Source organism: Drosophila obscura, unplaced genomic scaffold, assembly GCF_018151105.1.
Source record: "Drosophila obscura isolate BZ-5 IFL unplaced genomic scaffold, ASM1815110v1 contig_1, whole genome shotgun sequence".
NCBI lineage: Eukaryota > Metazoa > Arthropoda > Insecta > Diptera > Drosophilidae > Drosophila > Drosophila obscura.
In genome coordinates this window covers 3,352,252-3,368,242 of record NW_024542679.1, presented here as the reverse complement: position 1 = coordinate 3,368,242, position 15,991 = coordinate 3,352,252, and positions in this window count along the sequence as shown.

The window sequence follows — 15,991 nt, the reverse complement described above, 5'->3', positions numbered from 1 at the left end:
CTGGCGGGAGTTTAATTCAAAAATGAGATTCAAGTCCGCTAGGGCCTCTTTTTTTGTTTTCTCTTTTCTCAGCCCAAAATTATGCTATGATTTCCATAAACATAGCAAGCAGCTGACGCTTGGAATGTAATAGTATGTTATCGATCTCATCTCATCTCTATGGGCGCGAAGTTCAAATGCGTACATACTTTATTATTTTGTGTTCCCTGTTGGTTGATTTCGACGCCACTAATTCTGCCTTTTGTGGTTTGAGCTGATCAGAAAAATATCCTTGATCGATTGGACGCATGCATCTGCTGTATGGATGGAATCCAATAATAATTCATAAACTACTATTAAAATTCTCCTCAAGCTTGTCGATTAAACAAATTTGTGGTTTGATATGCCTTGTCACGTTTTAGTTTCGTGGCAAACACGTGCTTGATGAGATCTTCTGGCTGTTATGTTCCGATTCCACACACCCCCACCAGCAATGCGCCGAGGATTAACCCGCTGTGCCATTTATCAAACAATTCATAGAGCTCATTGCACTTATTGAAAATTAATACGGCTTTAAATCCCACAACAGTGCAAAAATCAGCACACATGCTCCCTGCTCGCTGGCGTTCCCTGTCGCATATATCCACCCCTCGCTCCCTGTTCTATATCTAACGATAATCCCGCGAACAAGGCATTTAGAGCAGACATAGGGGATAGCTACACATGTACATATATCACCTCAACAAACATCTGTCTGCGGATGAAAAAAAAAGATTAAATAACAATAAGAGGTGATATCCAAAGATTCATGGCTGTGTAAAGTAGGTACCACTTTTATCCATAGTTCTCTCCCATCATCATTTTAAATCTGATATTTCCCATCATCACATTTCAAAAACTTCCCTTTTAATTGAGAAAAATTATATTTCAATAGCAACAAATCAACCAACTGGTAATCAAATGAATAATGTGTACACAGATTTTTGTGGCCCTGTGGTTAATTCGATTAAGATTTGTACAACGCAACACACAATTTAAGAGAATGCGGGTATGGGATACCGCCGATATGGCTGGAGAAGCCATATAGATATGTATATGTATATCCTAAATACTCGAATGAAAGTGGCTTGTAGAGGCTCTTAACGGAAGGCTCCTTCTCATGGGACATGCTTTTCTTCATCAGCAATTCCTTCTCTTCTTGATTGGTTCAATTATATCGCCCTCCGTATATCACAATGCAATTATAGGCAGCCAACAATTGATTTAACCCTTTCTGAAATCAATATTAAATTACATCATATTCCAATAGAAATTTCATAAAATGCTGCGCACTGATTGAAACATCGTTGCCCTCATCGTTGGATTCTGTATAACATCATCCATTCCTCCCTGCCCCATGCCACTTGCCACATGTCATGAGAGTCCATTCCCCCATTGCCTCAAGTGTAGATTAAGTTTGGCGATAAAGTATCATTGAATCCATTGAATATTTTGTGCTTTTTGTGCTGGGGTCGATAGTTCTATAGCATGAACCATCATTCCCCCTCATACTCGTAGATGGTGACGTTTAGTAATTGGCTACGAGAACAAAAGCTTAGAGAGCACCCTCATCGCATTAGAAATGCAACTGTTCGGCATGGAAATGGTTTATAGAGCCCCCCTATTGAATGAGATAAAGTTTTCACATAAATCTTTTACTTGAATCATGGGAAAATGTGTATCAGAAATGATCCTTTAGCTCTGTGAAACCCTTATAATTACAGAGCTACGAGAAATCGGAAAGTAAAGAATGGAACTCCCTATCGTCAGCTGTGGTCCAAGCAATAAATTAGCCAGAAAATATCGTTAGCTAATGAAAGGTGTGAAAGGTAAAAGAAAGGGAGGGTTTCCCCGAGGTTCTCCTGCCCCTAGCGTAGTACGTGTCAAGATCGGCAGCTGAAAAACCTTTTCTTCGAATCAAAATCACAATCCTTAAAGTCAGACAGGGTTCAATGTCCTCTCTCGTTCCATGGCTTTCGCTGTCGTCTCCCTCTCTCTGTTTAAGCTATAATGACAAACCAATTACCAGTAAAAGACCTGGACTTGGACATGGACTTTCATGGTCTTTTGGGGCACGTAGTCCAGGCAGTGGCAGGCGTTGTGTAGCCTGGCTCATGATTGCGCAACAAATTGGACAAACGACGCATGTCACCCCTTTTAAGGATGGAAAACACAGTTAGAGCCATCACACAGGCCATATTTGAGACAGTGACAAATGTTTGAAACTCAAATGCAATGAGGACTGAGATATTGTGCGTGAGGCTCTAATGTTTATGCGTCTGTAGATGATGAGAACTTTGCAATTGAGGGAAACTAAAAGGAAAAGTTATGGCTTCCTCTTGCAATTATTTAAGGGTTCCTCTTATAAATTCAGCCTTTAGTACTGACTAGAATTATTTGATATTTTATGGATTATTCAGGTTATGATTACTTTGCTTTCCGGAATGGTTTATGGGGTAGAAAATCCCATTCTGGAATTTTTCTCTCTGTACAAATCACAATAATTATTCCCCCATAAACTTTCCATTTCCAGTGGCGTGCGCTACTGTACCCCTGGGCTTAGTTTTCAATCCACCACCAAATGCAGAAGGAGGCTGCTGCTGCTGCTGCCGCTGCTACTCCCGAATGGGATGACAACCCTGGCTGGACCCTGGTCTGATCCAAGCGACAACTGTGGCGCCTGCGCAGCTGCTGCTGCTGCTGCTCTACCAATCTAGGGAGCACGCACTCCATCTGTCTGTCTCCTTCTCTACGGGTATTATGTGTCGCCTCTTTGTCTGTAATTTCACGCAATGAAGAGCGAGCGGGACGTCTAGTACGTGTGCGTGTGTGTGTGTGTGTACATGTAACTGCTTATTGATCGATCGCTTCGATATCGAATTTTTATTGTTGTTTGTCATTCCAGAATGCGTCACCATCACGCAGAAGCAGCAGCACAAACAGCAACAAAAGGGGCGAAGGCGAAGGATGGGTATGGCATGGAATGGGTCATTGTTCCAAGGGGTTTTTCTGGGTCTACTTCATGCCAGGGGTTGCTTTTGCTTTAGTGCAATTGCAGTTTTAATGTTACTCATTGTGAAGGGTAGCTTTTTGGATCAACCCTTAGCTACTACCATTTCGATTATCATCGCCTGGGAATGCTGCTATTTACTTCAGAGTCTGGATTCGGGTTTCGTTTTTGTGGATTGCACATCTTCTCACCATTAGAGAAATGTTCCCTTATTTGTATTATTTTTTGTATATTTTGATTCGAAAAGGGAACTGCACATCAAGTTCATTGATTTTTTGCATGTTTTTCCACACTTAACTGCTATTGTAGCTTATCCAAGGATTTGTTTTGAAGATTTATTTGAATTACGCGCGAGAATTGTGGCAGGGGAGCACTCACGGATGAGAAAATTTAACCAAAAGAAGATTTAGATGGGATTCCAGCTCTAATTATACATTCTGGAAAGATATTACCCTTGGAAATATTCAGTTTTGCTTAAATTTATATTAAAATTTGTCTAGTTTTCCTCCCCCCAGCAAGGAGCAAAAAATTTGATGATCATGTAACCCATTTAGATAAACGATCGTCTCATTTGTAACCCAATGCCCATGCGGTGATTATCACCCACTGACGATCTCATGCACACCCTCTGACCACGACACCCGGCCAGAGCGAACCGAGAGAGGGCTAGAGAGAGTCCGTCCTACAAGCAATGGTTAATTGTTTTCTCCTTTTGCTGGCAGTGCTGCATTTATGAGGCAAAAGAACCGCCCACTGGGACATCTAGTGTTAATTTATGGCACACCTAAAGGTACACACACCTCGTGGCTTATAGGAGTACCATACGTATATATCACAATGATGTATCGTTAGAACAGGCAACATATCACACACGAGGCAGCTGCCAGAGCGGAGCCCAAGTCAAGCTTTTGTCCAGAGCGGTGCTTACATAAAACAGTGAAATACAGAGAGACGGACACTGGACTGGCTGAAGCGGGTCTATTGTAGTCACATTATTAGATTCGCATCGCTGGCCATATTAATTGTTGTTGCCCATGTTCGTAGTGCAGCACAGACAGAAAGCAGAGAAGAGAATGAATGGTTCATTGAGCACCAGGCACCGAGGGGCCCACAGAATGCAACTGTCATTAACAGGAGCGGATGCAGTACCTCTGTACCTCCATTTCTCTCACTCAGATCCGTCCCTGTACCACCGTTTGCGTTTGACATTCAAATTTGGTCAAAATGACACGGGGGTTCTGGGCTAACGCTTGCGACTAGGTCTGGGCCCCAGAGTTTACAGCCGGAAATTCTAATTGTTGTTGAGGTTGCACATTACAAAAACATACCTACAAAAGATAGAAAAAAAGAGGTTTTAGAGCGGGCGGGAGCACTATATTCTCAGGACTTACATGTACTCCAATTCCAAACTGCAACTGAGAGCAGACTCTCATTCAATCGCTCTCTCTCTCTCTCTCTCTCTCTGGGGACTGGAAATGCAAACAAACATTACTCCATTCCAGGATCGACAACCTGCAGGCGGGCAGGCAGACAGGCCTGGGTGGCAGGGTGGATATCGATTTTTAGTGGCAATTGCAGTTGCCACGGGCAGCCGCATGCCCCCATACCCCATGCTCTGCCCCTGCCGTTGGGGTAGTCTCTCTAGTCTCAAGTTCGTCTGCCAATTATTTGCCGCTTATTAGAAGGAGTCCCCGGGAAGAGGCCGAGCAGCAGCGGCAGCAGCAGCTGGTGCTGGTTTGGTGGTGGTGTTGGCAGCACGTGACTACTGCGTTGCGTTGTCCATTGTTTGCATTTTGCATACAGTACTCCCAGCTGAGGGTGGTTCCCTCTACTGGACTGCGTGTGGCATGACTTTGACGGGCAGCAAGATACACACACAGCAACTCAAGTGTTGCTTTAATGTTTGGGCCATTTACATGAAGTGGAAGAAGCCACCCCCGAGAGTAAATCAGAGCCAAAGCCACACACAACGGGCGGCAGCAGGCGTTGACCAGAGACCAGGGCCCGCGCTTAAGCTCTTTTGTGGGCCCCGTGGGGTGGTGCCGGCGGTGCTGCTGCAAACCCGTTCTTAATCCTTTCAAACGTAAAATGCAAAGCCAACTGCGGTCGTCGGCGAATTTTCCAGTGAAAAACAAGGGTGGCCAACCGGTCAGGGCCAGATTTGTTATTCCACAAAACCGTTTCATTGCAAATATTCGAATAAAACGCTCAAAATTGCACAAAAATTTCGCAAAAAAAATGCGGCGACAAAATACAGAAGTTGTATCATGCCATCCCGCTTTGGCATGTGTAAACATATGTACGCCTGTTTTTGTCTTCTCTTTGGTTTCCTTCTGTCCTCCTGTCGATTTCCTGCAGTTAAATTGTTTAAAATATTTAATATTGCAATCCAACACAGTGCTAATGGGGCTTGGGGATAATGGGGATTAAGTTAGATAAGTCAAGTACGTATGCCGAGTGGCGCCTACTTACATTTACACTACATTTTCCAAAAATGTGCGAATAGCACAAAAAAAAACACGCGCGCCACTTTGAATTTAACACGGAACTATTTGCCAAGTGGCCACACATTAATTGATTATTTTAAATGCGTTTAGTTGGATTTTTATGCCACTTTTCAAATAAACAACTTAAAATTCCAAATCCGAAACGGACCAGACGCAAAGAAAAGAAAGGTGCACTAGTGCCATCCTGCTCTGGCAACAAGTCCTCGTTCTTTTTCTTCTCTCCCTTTTGTTCGTCTTCTTTTTCTGCGCTGCGCGATTGACTTTCATGTGTTTCGGGAATAAATTGATTAATATCCGATTTAACGTACCATTCAATTAAGCAATTACTAAAACTTATCAAATTCAACCACTAATCTTTCGGTTAAAGATCGTTAATCACTAAATTTGGTGCGTGTGTAACAATTTTGTGGCAAAGAAAAAAAAACGCGCGTGAACTTTCTGGAAAACGGACTGAAATGAAGCTTCCACTTCGGTTAATGCTAATTGCAACGTACTTGGAAATAGATTTATTTGTTCCCCAGTGGCAGCTAATTGTAGGCCTAACAACAATAGTTTTGCCGAAAATCGTTCGTTTCATACGGACATACAGACGCTAAAAACAAATGAACTAAAAAAGAGTGCGACAAGCTGTAAATCAAAGTAAGTCACATGAGTGCATTGTGCGTGTGTGTGGGGAAGCCGAAGGAGTATAAAACGCGTGTGTAAAGTGATTTCTTAATGTCGCTATTGCAATTGTTTTACTTTTTTTGGTTGTGTTATTTCTCTTCATTAACTACCCATATTGGTACGTGTTTTTGTTTATGCTATCGGGCTCAGTGCAAGTGCGTGGCCAGCGTCAAGTGGCCCCTTGTAAATGTTCTAAATAGACTCCAGCGTAAATTTACATAATTATCCAGCTTCCCTAACGAAGGCAAAAAAGAGCATCATCATTAGCAAGGTATAGTAAATTGTAGGGTGAGGCAGTCCTGCTGTCAAAAGTCTACTTTCCTTGCTGCGCTACCTTCCATTTAATACACCTTGATCATCAGATTGAGTGAAGTGTGTGTGTGGGGTGAAAAGGGAGACACAACCCCATAACAGAGGGCATCTCCGTCTTTCTTCACGCTTGCATGGGCACGAAAAGCGAATGCTACCGACTGCGACATCAACTGTCAGAAATCAATGCAGTTATCCTCTGTGGCAGCAAAGCCACCATTTGGCGCTTTGTTCTTTTCTTGTTTTGTTTGTCATTGTAGCCAGTTGTCATATGTATGTGTGCATGTGTTTGTCTGTCTGTCTGTGCTGTTGTCCCTGTCCTACCCATGGACATGGCAATTTTCGGGCGCGCTTGCAAGCTCCCACGGGGATGCAATGTCAACGACAAGAACAGCAAAGCGAAACGAGGATGTAATAAAAACAAAGAAGAAACGCAGAAAAATGGCAGTGAAATCAAATTTACAGCCTTGTCAATGCATTGCTATTGCCTACACCCTCCCAGGGGACACGCCCATTACAGAATGTTATTGCAATCTAAATGGTTTTAGCCATATTTCCGTTATTTGTTTGCAGTTTCCAGGCAACAGGCAACCCTGGCCGAACACTGTCCAACCTGCAATCAGTTTTAATTAAGTTGCAAGTACCGCCTGAAGGAGTAGGAGAGAAGCAAACCAAAATTCCATTCGTTTTCGTACGAGTATTCCTGGTAAGCTACAAATGAACTCTTCCGAGAATCAAATTTCATGCCCCTCCACACTGTCTGTGCAACAATAAAAAAGTGCACTCTCTCCCCAGAGGGGGTCGGACGGGTCTTGGGATGAGAAGATCGGGTTAGGCAGTGGTGTGGAGTGGAGTGGGGGCGATGACGAGTGTAAAACACTCTAAAAACCAGACCTGAATCCATTGTACGTACAATTCTATCTCATTTTTTTTCTGTTGCTTTTTATTTGTTGCTTGTATTTTTATTGTTTTCACTGTTGTTGCTTCTAGTTTTTTATGCTGCTGCTGCTGCTGTTGGCTCTGGGGCTCTCTAACATTGCATTTCATTTAAGCTGTTGGATGATACCCTGGTCGCAAGGGGCATAATAGGCTGCGTCAATCGTTTGGAATGATAAGTAAAGTGTTTCATTACCATTTTGCATTCATGTTTTCATAAGTTTCTGCTTATAAACTTGCACCTCTCTGTGTACCTCAAGGGTATACAAGTATTCTCTTCTAAAAGCTGTTTTTTTCTGAAATGTTTCTACTTTCATTGCAACGGAAAGAACCAGCAACGGCAGCAGAACAATGATAATAATAAAAGTCGTCGGACGTCCCTGGTCTTGCAACGGATGCACTCAAGCGGCGCAAACTGTTGCTCTCTGTCCTGGTTGGGGGCCAAACCATCGTCATCTTAGGAATGGCAGTTATTGCTGTTGCATCTGGCTATCTGGCTGCCCCATATCTCTCTTCGTTTCTTTCTTCTACCAGCCACCAGTTAATTGTAAAAACCGCACTCGGTAGTGTTCTCGTTCGTTATTTGTGGCTGCAACAACAGGCAGGCACAGCCAAACATCTCTCCCATCGGCCATCGGCGCGCAGATAGGAAACTAGAATACGAGCTTAATGAAGTTTTATGCTTTTCTAATGTTCAGCCAATTTGTTTCGATCTTCTTTGGTTGTTTGGTTCTCTTTCTCCTCTTTCGATTTGATGATATTTCAATTGTAGATAGATTTATTTATTCTGCTGTGGAGTTTCTTGAAGACTGTTTGGTGTGGGGCATGGCCGATTGATGTGTAGAGATAATGAAAAGATAGCAGGAGAAATGTGGTTTCAGTAATTGTTTAAGCGAGAGAATGTTACATGAAATCCATTAAGTATGGTTTATCGTTGAGTGTCTCTTTTGGTATCAGTTGAGAAGTTTAAAACCTACAGATTAACTTTATTAGACATTAATTAGCAGTTAAAGAACTTGGGAACCTTACGAATATTACAATATATTATGTGATGGAGTTTAGGTATGACTTAAGAGCTTTTTAAGTTATTTAAGTATCTTTACTGCTTGTCTTATGTTCTGATCCTCCAATCATAGTTCCCAGAGACACTTTTCTTTGTCTCTTCCAATTTCACTTTGCTCTGAATCTCTATGATCTCTTAATAATACGTTAGTTTAGGGTTCAAGGGCCGCCCTGCCTGTCGTTTGGCCATCCTTCACTCGCCTGATTATGGATCACTTACACACGCATTCTCGCTGTCTATCCCTTAACCCTCTCTTCCCCAGAGCTAATCAAATCATGTCTCCGATCCAATTGCTAGATCGCCAGATGATGTCAAGTGCATGTTGCACTCAATTGTTGTGCCTTCCTCCCCCCCTTTTTCCCGTTTAAATGTCATTTTGCATTTCGAAACTATTTTTATACACCGCTCGCGTGTCGCTAGTTGGCCCGTCTGTTCCTTTTAGTGGGGGTAAAGCCCCTCCTGCCCTTTTAATAGAGCCAGCGGCTCCCCCCGCCTTCAACAGGCAGCAGTTTTTCCCCCAGAGACTGTGGTAGGAGGCACTGCCAGAGGCTCGCGTGTCATCCAGCGTTTGTCAACTCAATCGCCGCTTTGGCTGTGCTTTCAGTCTCTTCTTGGCAGTCTTTTCCTCAACTTCTTCCTCAGGCTCTTCTTCACACTCTCTTCTTCCACTTTTAAGCGCTAGTGTAGACCTCTCTCTCTCTCTCTTTGCCTTTCTGGAACATAACTTTATTTAATTACTCGCACAGCAACAACAAAATGCGGCGACAACAAGAAATTCTCGGTGTCATAAAAAATTATTTTATGCGTTCACTGGGACAGGGGGCGAGGTGAGGGAGAATAGGAGTAGAACAAGGCAGTGACAGGGAGTGGAAATAGGGGGTCACTGGGCAGAAGAGAACCGGAGTTCGAGAGAAGTGGCAGGGACGGGTGGAGGGTACTCCAACGTTCAACTTGTTGTAATTTTTTTCTTCTTTTTTTTTCGCGCTGGCAACACAAACATTTCTTCAACATTATAATTTTGTACGCTTTGAATTACACACATTGCACAACAACAGCAGCAACAACAGCAGCAAAAAAACACAAAAAAATAAACACCAGAAAAAAACCAGCAACAGCAACAAAAGTTCATTGACTTTCATGCAACAAGCAGCAACAAGAATATGAGGCAACAAAAACAACATACTAGCAGATTGATTGTATGTCAGGTACTCTGCATACATACATATGTACATATGTAAGATATAGGAGTACGTATCGCAGTAAAACGATTTGGAGACCCATTTTGACAAACGATACTGAGATTCCAAGACGGAAATGAAATCAGTTCGTTTACGTTCAAATATTATGGAAAACCTCTGAAAATTAATTTAATTTAGTTGACTTAAAAAAAAATACGATGTAAGAGGAAAGAATAGGAATGTTCCATTTTTATTTGCTATAATTCCTAGTGGGGTTTCCATGTTGTTTGACTCTTCCCATATCCGCACAAGTCATGGACTTGTTGCCTTCTTGCTGGCCTGGCACTTGCAACAAGTTTGCATAAATCGAGAGGAGAGGCGATGATTATTTTAGCACTTATTAAATTTTAGCACAAAGGCAGAAAAACAGCAGAAGAAAAGCCAAAGCCGAAGCAGCAGCAGCAGCAGCAGCAGCAGCTACAAATATAATCATCATTATGCATTATAATCATCATCATCATCTGCATCTCTATCTGATGATCGGTGCAGCAGCAAGCTGCAGCTGCATTTGCCTCTGTTCGGGAAGCTTCAGCTTTTCTCCTTCTGCTACTGATTTCTGCCACATGCAACATTGGGTTCAGTCCACTCGATCAACTCAATTGCCGATGCACTTGGGGGCAAGCAGCGAAGGAGACAGAGATGCAGTTGAGGCAGGCAGTGAGCGAGGCAGATCCCCCCAACAGCAGTTAGAGATGCGCCATGGGAGTGCGCCATAGATATTCACAGATATCGAGAATTTGGGAGATTTGTGAACCTTTGGGCTTAGGGTTTGTGTTTGATGTTCCATTTAAACAAAATGGAAAATAAATGTTCTCTTATCACTTGTGTGCTTTCATTTTAATGAAGAAAAAAGTATTTCCCCCGCAAAGTTAAAATTCTGTTCAACATTTTCTTCGATAAAACATGTTTATTTAAGTCTCAAGGAATCATTCCTTCTGCAGCTGTCATTCGGTTTAAGGGCTTCCCCTGTATTCTTCGATGAAAGTTCGTTCTTTCTTTCATTAGTTATCATTGGATTGTATAAATTGCCCCATAAACTGTGACTGAGAATTGCTCATCGCTGGCCGTCTGGGATGGGTCGGTCGTTCTGTCCACAATATGCAGAGCAGAAGTGCCGTCTCGTCTCGTTTAGTTTTGGTCCGCTGGTCCGTTCGTGTGTCCAAATGTCCGTACAATGCCCGGCAGCTATTTTACACGCCATTGAGTTACCCCAAGAGGTGGCTGGGAGGGTATGGGCGGAGAAGAACTTACCAGAGAAGGAGGCGCTGGAGTTACCAGAGAAGGCAGAGGAGGTGCAGAAGAATGAGACTCTTCTCCAAATGGCGGACTGCTGCGGAAATTGCATCTGCTGTTGCATCTGCGGTAGCTGTTGTTGCTGGTGCTGTTGCTGCAGAATGGATGATCTGCTGCGATCCCCCGCACTGCTACTGTTGTTGCTGCTATTCTATCGATCTGTAGATCAGCTGCTGCTGCTGCTGCTTCTGCCTGAAGGTAACCTTCTCCCCTCGTTTGATTGCGGGATTAAGACAGTTCTTCCTCTAGCCGCCGCTGATTCTGCTGCTCCCCGTTCCATTTCCAATCTCCCATGTGTAGCTTGCCCCTCCCATCGGATCCCATCACACATCCTATCCCATAATATCGTATCCCTCGTGTGGTGTTCTGTTCCGTTCCTCCCATTGTGCCACGTTTCCTGCTTTGGTTCTTTGGCTTTTGTTTTGTGTGTTTGTTCTGCTGTTCTCTTGCCCTCCTTTGGTGTCTGTGTCTCTGTTGCTCCCTCTCTCTCTCTCTGTTCCCCTGTGCTGTCTCTGGCCTCGTTTCCTTCCTTTCACACGAGAGGAGGAGACCTGGGTCCCTGGTTCCCTGTTCACTGGCGTTGCGTTGGCAACATCATCATTACCTGGGCAGCAAAAAAAAAAAAAGAAAAAAGCAACAGAAAAGAGAACAAAACTGAACCATTTTCAGCTTTTCGCGAGGGTTCATTCAACTGCTGCGGCGCCCGCCGCCTGCTGTGATTTCCTCTGCCATTCTGATGCTGCTTCTCCTCCAGCTGCAGTTGCTCCTTCTCCTGCTGCTTCTCCATTCGCCATCGTGTAACCCCCAGCCAACACTCCTTCCTCTTCTCCTCTCTGGCCAGAGATCCCTGCGCTCCATTCGGGGGAAAACTTTTGTGTTGACAACTAAAATATAAAAAAAAAAACACAACACCAGAGAACTGCAAGAAGAAAACCAAGTTAAAGGCCCCCCTCCCTGGAACACCCTGCTGGATGCCCCTGTTTCGCCAGTTGATGGATGCAACTGTTGCAACTGTTTTTCCCGAGGATAATCCTCCATTAAAAAGTAGCACCAGAAAAAAAAAGAAGGTACCCCAAAGCTATCGCAGGTGAGCGATGTATGGACTTGGATGGTATCCATGCAGTGGATGGAACTTTCGAAATTTCACGGATGGATCGATCTACAATTCTATCCTCTCTGCCGCGTGTCGCAAAGTGTACCATGAGCATAAAATACCCTTCGAATCCCATTTGCAGGGTATACAAAATCTGTGTGTTTGCCTTGGAGTCTTGGATTCTGCCAGTGCCTCCTCGGGGTGAAAATCGTGAGTGGCGGCGACGGCGGCGGAGCTTTCGAAAATTGTGCCACGTTGCACTTGTTACTCGCGGTCTCCCTCTCTCTCTGTCTCTCTGCTGGCTCTGTCTTTCTCTGGATAAGCAGAATGGAGGAGCAGTCATCGTGTTTACCGTTTGGCTGCTTTTCTGGTCTCAAGATAATTTTTCTTACTTTAGAAAACTGTGAAAAAACTCAACTGCGAAGAGGAAAATGAGGAGTCCAACAAGGAGTCAAGCGAAGGAGGGGAAATGGGGGAGTCGGAGAAGTGGATAAGAGGAGTCAAAGATGGAGCCAGAGGTAGGAGGTAGAAGCTGGAGCAGCTGCACTGCCCCACCATCATCATCATCATCTTCCACGAGAAGTACTTCTTCTGCTGCTGCCTGGTGCTGCCTGCTGCTGCTGCTGCCTTGATGCTTATGGTTTATGTAGGAAACGTGCCACAGAGCAGCAGAGCGGCAGAGTGGCAAGCGTGGAAATCTATGAAAATTGCTCATTGTTCTCGCAGTTCTCTTTTGTGTTTTCCTCTGTGTGGAAAATGCAATTAAATTGCATTCTGCAGAAGCGTGGAAGCGGAGGGAGGGTTGGATGAATCGAGTACGTGATATAAATATTATCAGCACCTTCTTTATAGATTTCTTCTGCCCGCATAGAAGGGCGGGATCCATACCCATTCTCTGCTGTGGAGTCAATCAATTAGGTCTACTGAGGCACACACAACTCTTGTAATCGAAATGCCAGATGCCAAGATGCCAGCGAACCTGAGATCCAAGAGACATGACCATGGCCATGACCGCAGGACCACATCTCCGGCACATTCTACGACTGGAGATGGAATCGAAATCGGATGCCTGGGAGCAGCTACAAAAGGAGTGGGAGAATGCAGGGCGGGGCAGTAGGAGGCAGCGGCGTCTCACTTGTGATATATTCCATATATACTGCCCTTTTGTGCTGTGTCTCTGCGCAGGCATCTGAAATGTTTTAATTTCTGCTGAAAACAAATATTTATCAAGTACTTGAAACACACAGAGGGCGGTGGAGCAGGCTGAATAATGCAGTAACCCGTAGACCTTCACTCTGCTAATATTTGTGGGACATTTCCTAGAGAAATTCGATTAGCCTTTCAATCAGTGTATTCCAGCTAGAGATAAGCAGTCAATACCCCTCTCAATCTACTGCAACAAAAAAGCATTTAGCCTAGATTCGAGATACAATTTTCCAAAGTTCAGATTGTGGGTCAAACAATTTCCGACTTTTCATTGAACCTCCTTCGGTTCTTCCTTTCTATCATTCTGCCACTCTGCTCTCTTCCATCTCCTCTGCCTCCCTCTATCTCTCTCTCTCTGTTGCTCCTCCTAGAAAGAGCCTCCTCCACCGATCAGCAATTATCCCGTAAAAACTTTTTTTCACGACTTTTCCTGATCTTCTTCTAAGTCTGCCTGCCACTCCCCTCTCTCTCCTACCGCCTCCCGCTCCCCCCTAGTCCAGGTCTCTTTCTCTTTTAGGCTGAAATTTATTTTACCACAAAAAATAGCCATTAACAATGTTTTTTTTTCTCTCCTCTCCTCAACTAATCTTTGCATCTACGAGTATTGGCCTGGCCAATAACTTCTCCCACTCCTACATTTAAGCCATACCCTCCCTACCCACACCCACAGCCCCTCCATTTTAGACCCAAATCTGATCGAAAAAGAGAGAGGGCGGGAGAGCGAGAGCGAGAGAGAGAGAAAAAAGAGCAGTTTTCCATTAGGAAGAAATTGCTTTTTGGGAAAATTGTGGGCAATGTATAAAAAATGTCAAAGATCGGCATCGTTTCGGTCGTTTGTTCGCGGATTAATGATCATCGTTTTTGCTTCAGTGGTAAGAGAGAGAGAGGGCAGAAGTCAGGGAGTGGGAGGGGGAGGCGGATTGCTACAGTTTTTGGCGGCAGAATAGCTCTGCCCACTTAATGACGTCATTACGAGGTAATACGAGGAACATAGCACGTGCTTTGGCTCTGACTCTCTTCTGGCTCTGCTCTTCCTCTGGTTTCCAGTTACGTCTTCCCCTTGCTCCCTTGCTCACCGCTTCCCTGCTCTTTCTTTGCTTTTTACTCTCCTCTTTCCTCCCTTTCTGATTCCTGCTCTTGCCATACTTCCCTTGCAAAAAAAGTGAATAAAAATTCAAATTTGAATTCAAATTTTCCAAGCGAGGGAATACCTACCACAAGAGGGGGAATGGGCTGTACAAAGGGGGTGTAGCCCCCATATCAAGTTTCATGAATATGCAAATGGGAAAGAGAAGGCAGTAGAGTGTGGGAGAGAGATGGATAGAGAGGCCCAGGGCAGCGTGTGGTTCTGTCGTGCGTGAATTGTAAATAAATTTATTGCGTACGAACATTACTTCTCTTCTGCCACCTTTTCCCTAGTTAGAGTTAGAATCACTTCCCCATAGATAAAGCGTCAAGTCACTCTTCTCCATATCCTCTCTCTCTCTGTCTCTCTCTTTTGGATATCCATCTGCAATACTCTGATGTTGTTAATACATTTTTGGTCTATAATTTGTTGGTTTTAATGGTTATTTTTTGTGTCTATAAGCAAGGGGAAGTGCCATTGTTTCTAGGGGGAAAAAACACAGAGCCATGGCCATATTTAAGGGTCGATTGTTGGCCAAATGCAAAAACTGTACAGCGTAATGATAAATGGTCTTTGAATGCCATAGAAATGTCTGCAAAATACAATTATAAACCCATAAAAAATATCAGTTAAACTGGGGAATTTGTTATGGATATAAATGTCTAAAAAATATGATATGGAGGAATGCCTTTGGATGTAGGGTTGGCTGTATGAAATGTTCCTATAACATTAAACTAATATCAAAGAAATTTCAATGGATTATACTTCTATGTTCCTTGATTTTCCAGATCTTAAAAAAGTTCTTTTAGAGCTACCCTTTATGGTAAATTACATTTCTGTTAACAAAATATCTCAAATTTTAAGGGTCAAACTTCTTCCAGAATGCCTCAAATAATTGTTGGTCCAGTGCTCGAAATCAAAGCTCTGGACCGAGCTCCCTCGAGATGGAGGTGAAAGGAAATGGGCTCCAATCGAAGCTCGCTCTCTTGGAGAAGGGGGATGAGGATGTGAAGATGCTGCAGATGGAGGTGGAATCCCACGTTTCTCTGGTGCTAATGATGACGTTGATTGTGGATGGAACGACTTTCAAGTGGAGACTTGGGCACCATCATTCCTTCGAGCATTAAAACAGCATTTCATTTGAAAATTTGTCATAATGGGCCATCATTCTCATTGTTTCACTGCTCGCGGGGCAACCTCTTTATTTTCTCTTTGTGTTGCTGTGTTTTTTGTGTGAAATCAAGTGGTGGATGGGGAGGAGGAGTTGCCTTAAGTGTCATTCCATTTCTTTTGGTATCTCAGATTTCCCCCCACTATTTGTGCCTCAGATTGCTGCAGTTTGTGCCTAAATTTCTTGTTCATTTTTGTGCCTCAATTTCTTACACAGTTTGTGCCTTCATTTCTGGTTTTGATTTCCTTTCATCCTCTCGATTCTCGGTTGTTTTTTGCGTTCCCCATTTGTCCCCATTTTCTGTTGACATTACAGTTCTCTTGAATTCCCTGGGGACGCTTCGGGGCAAGGAAAG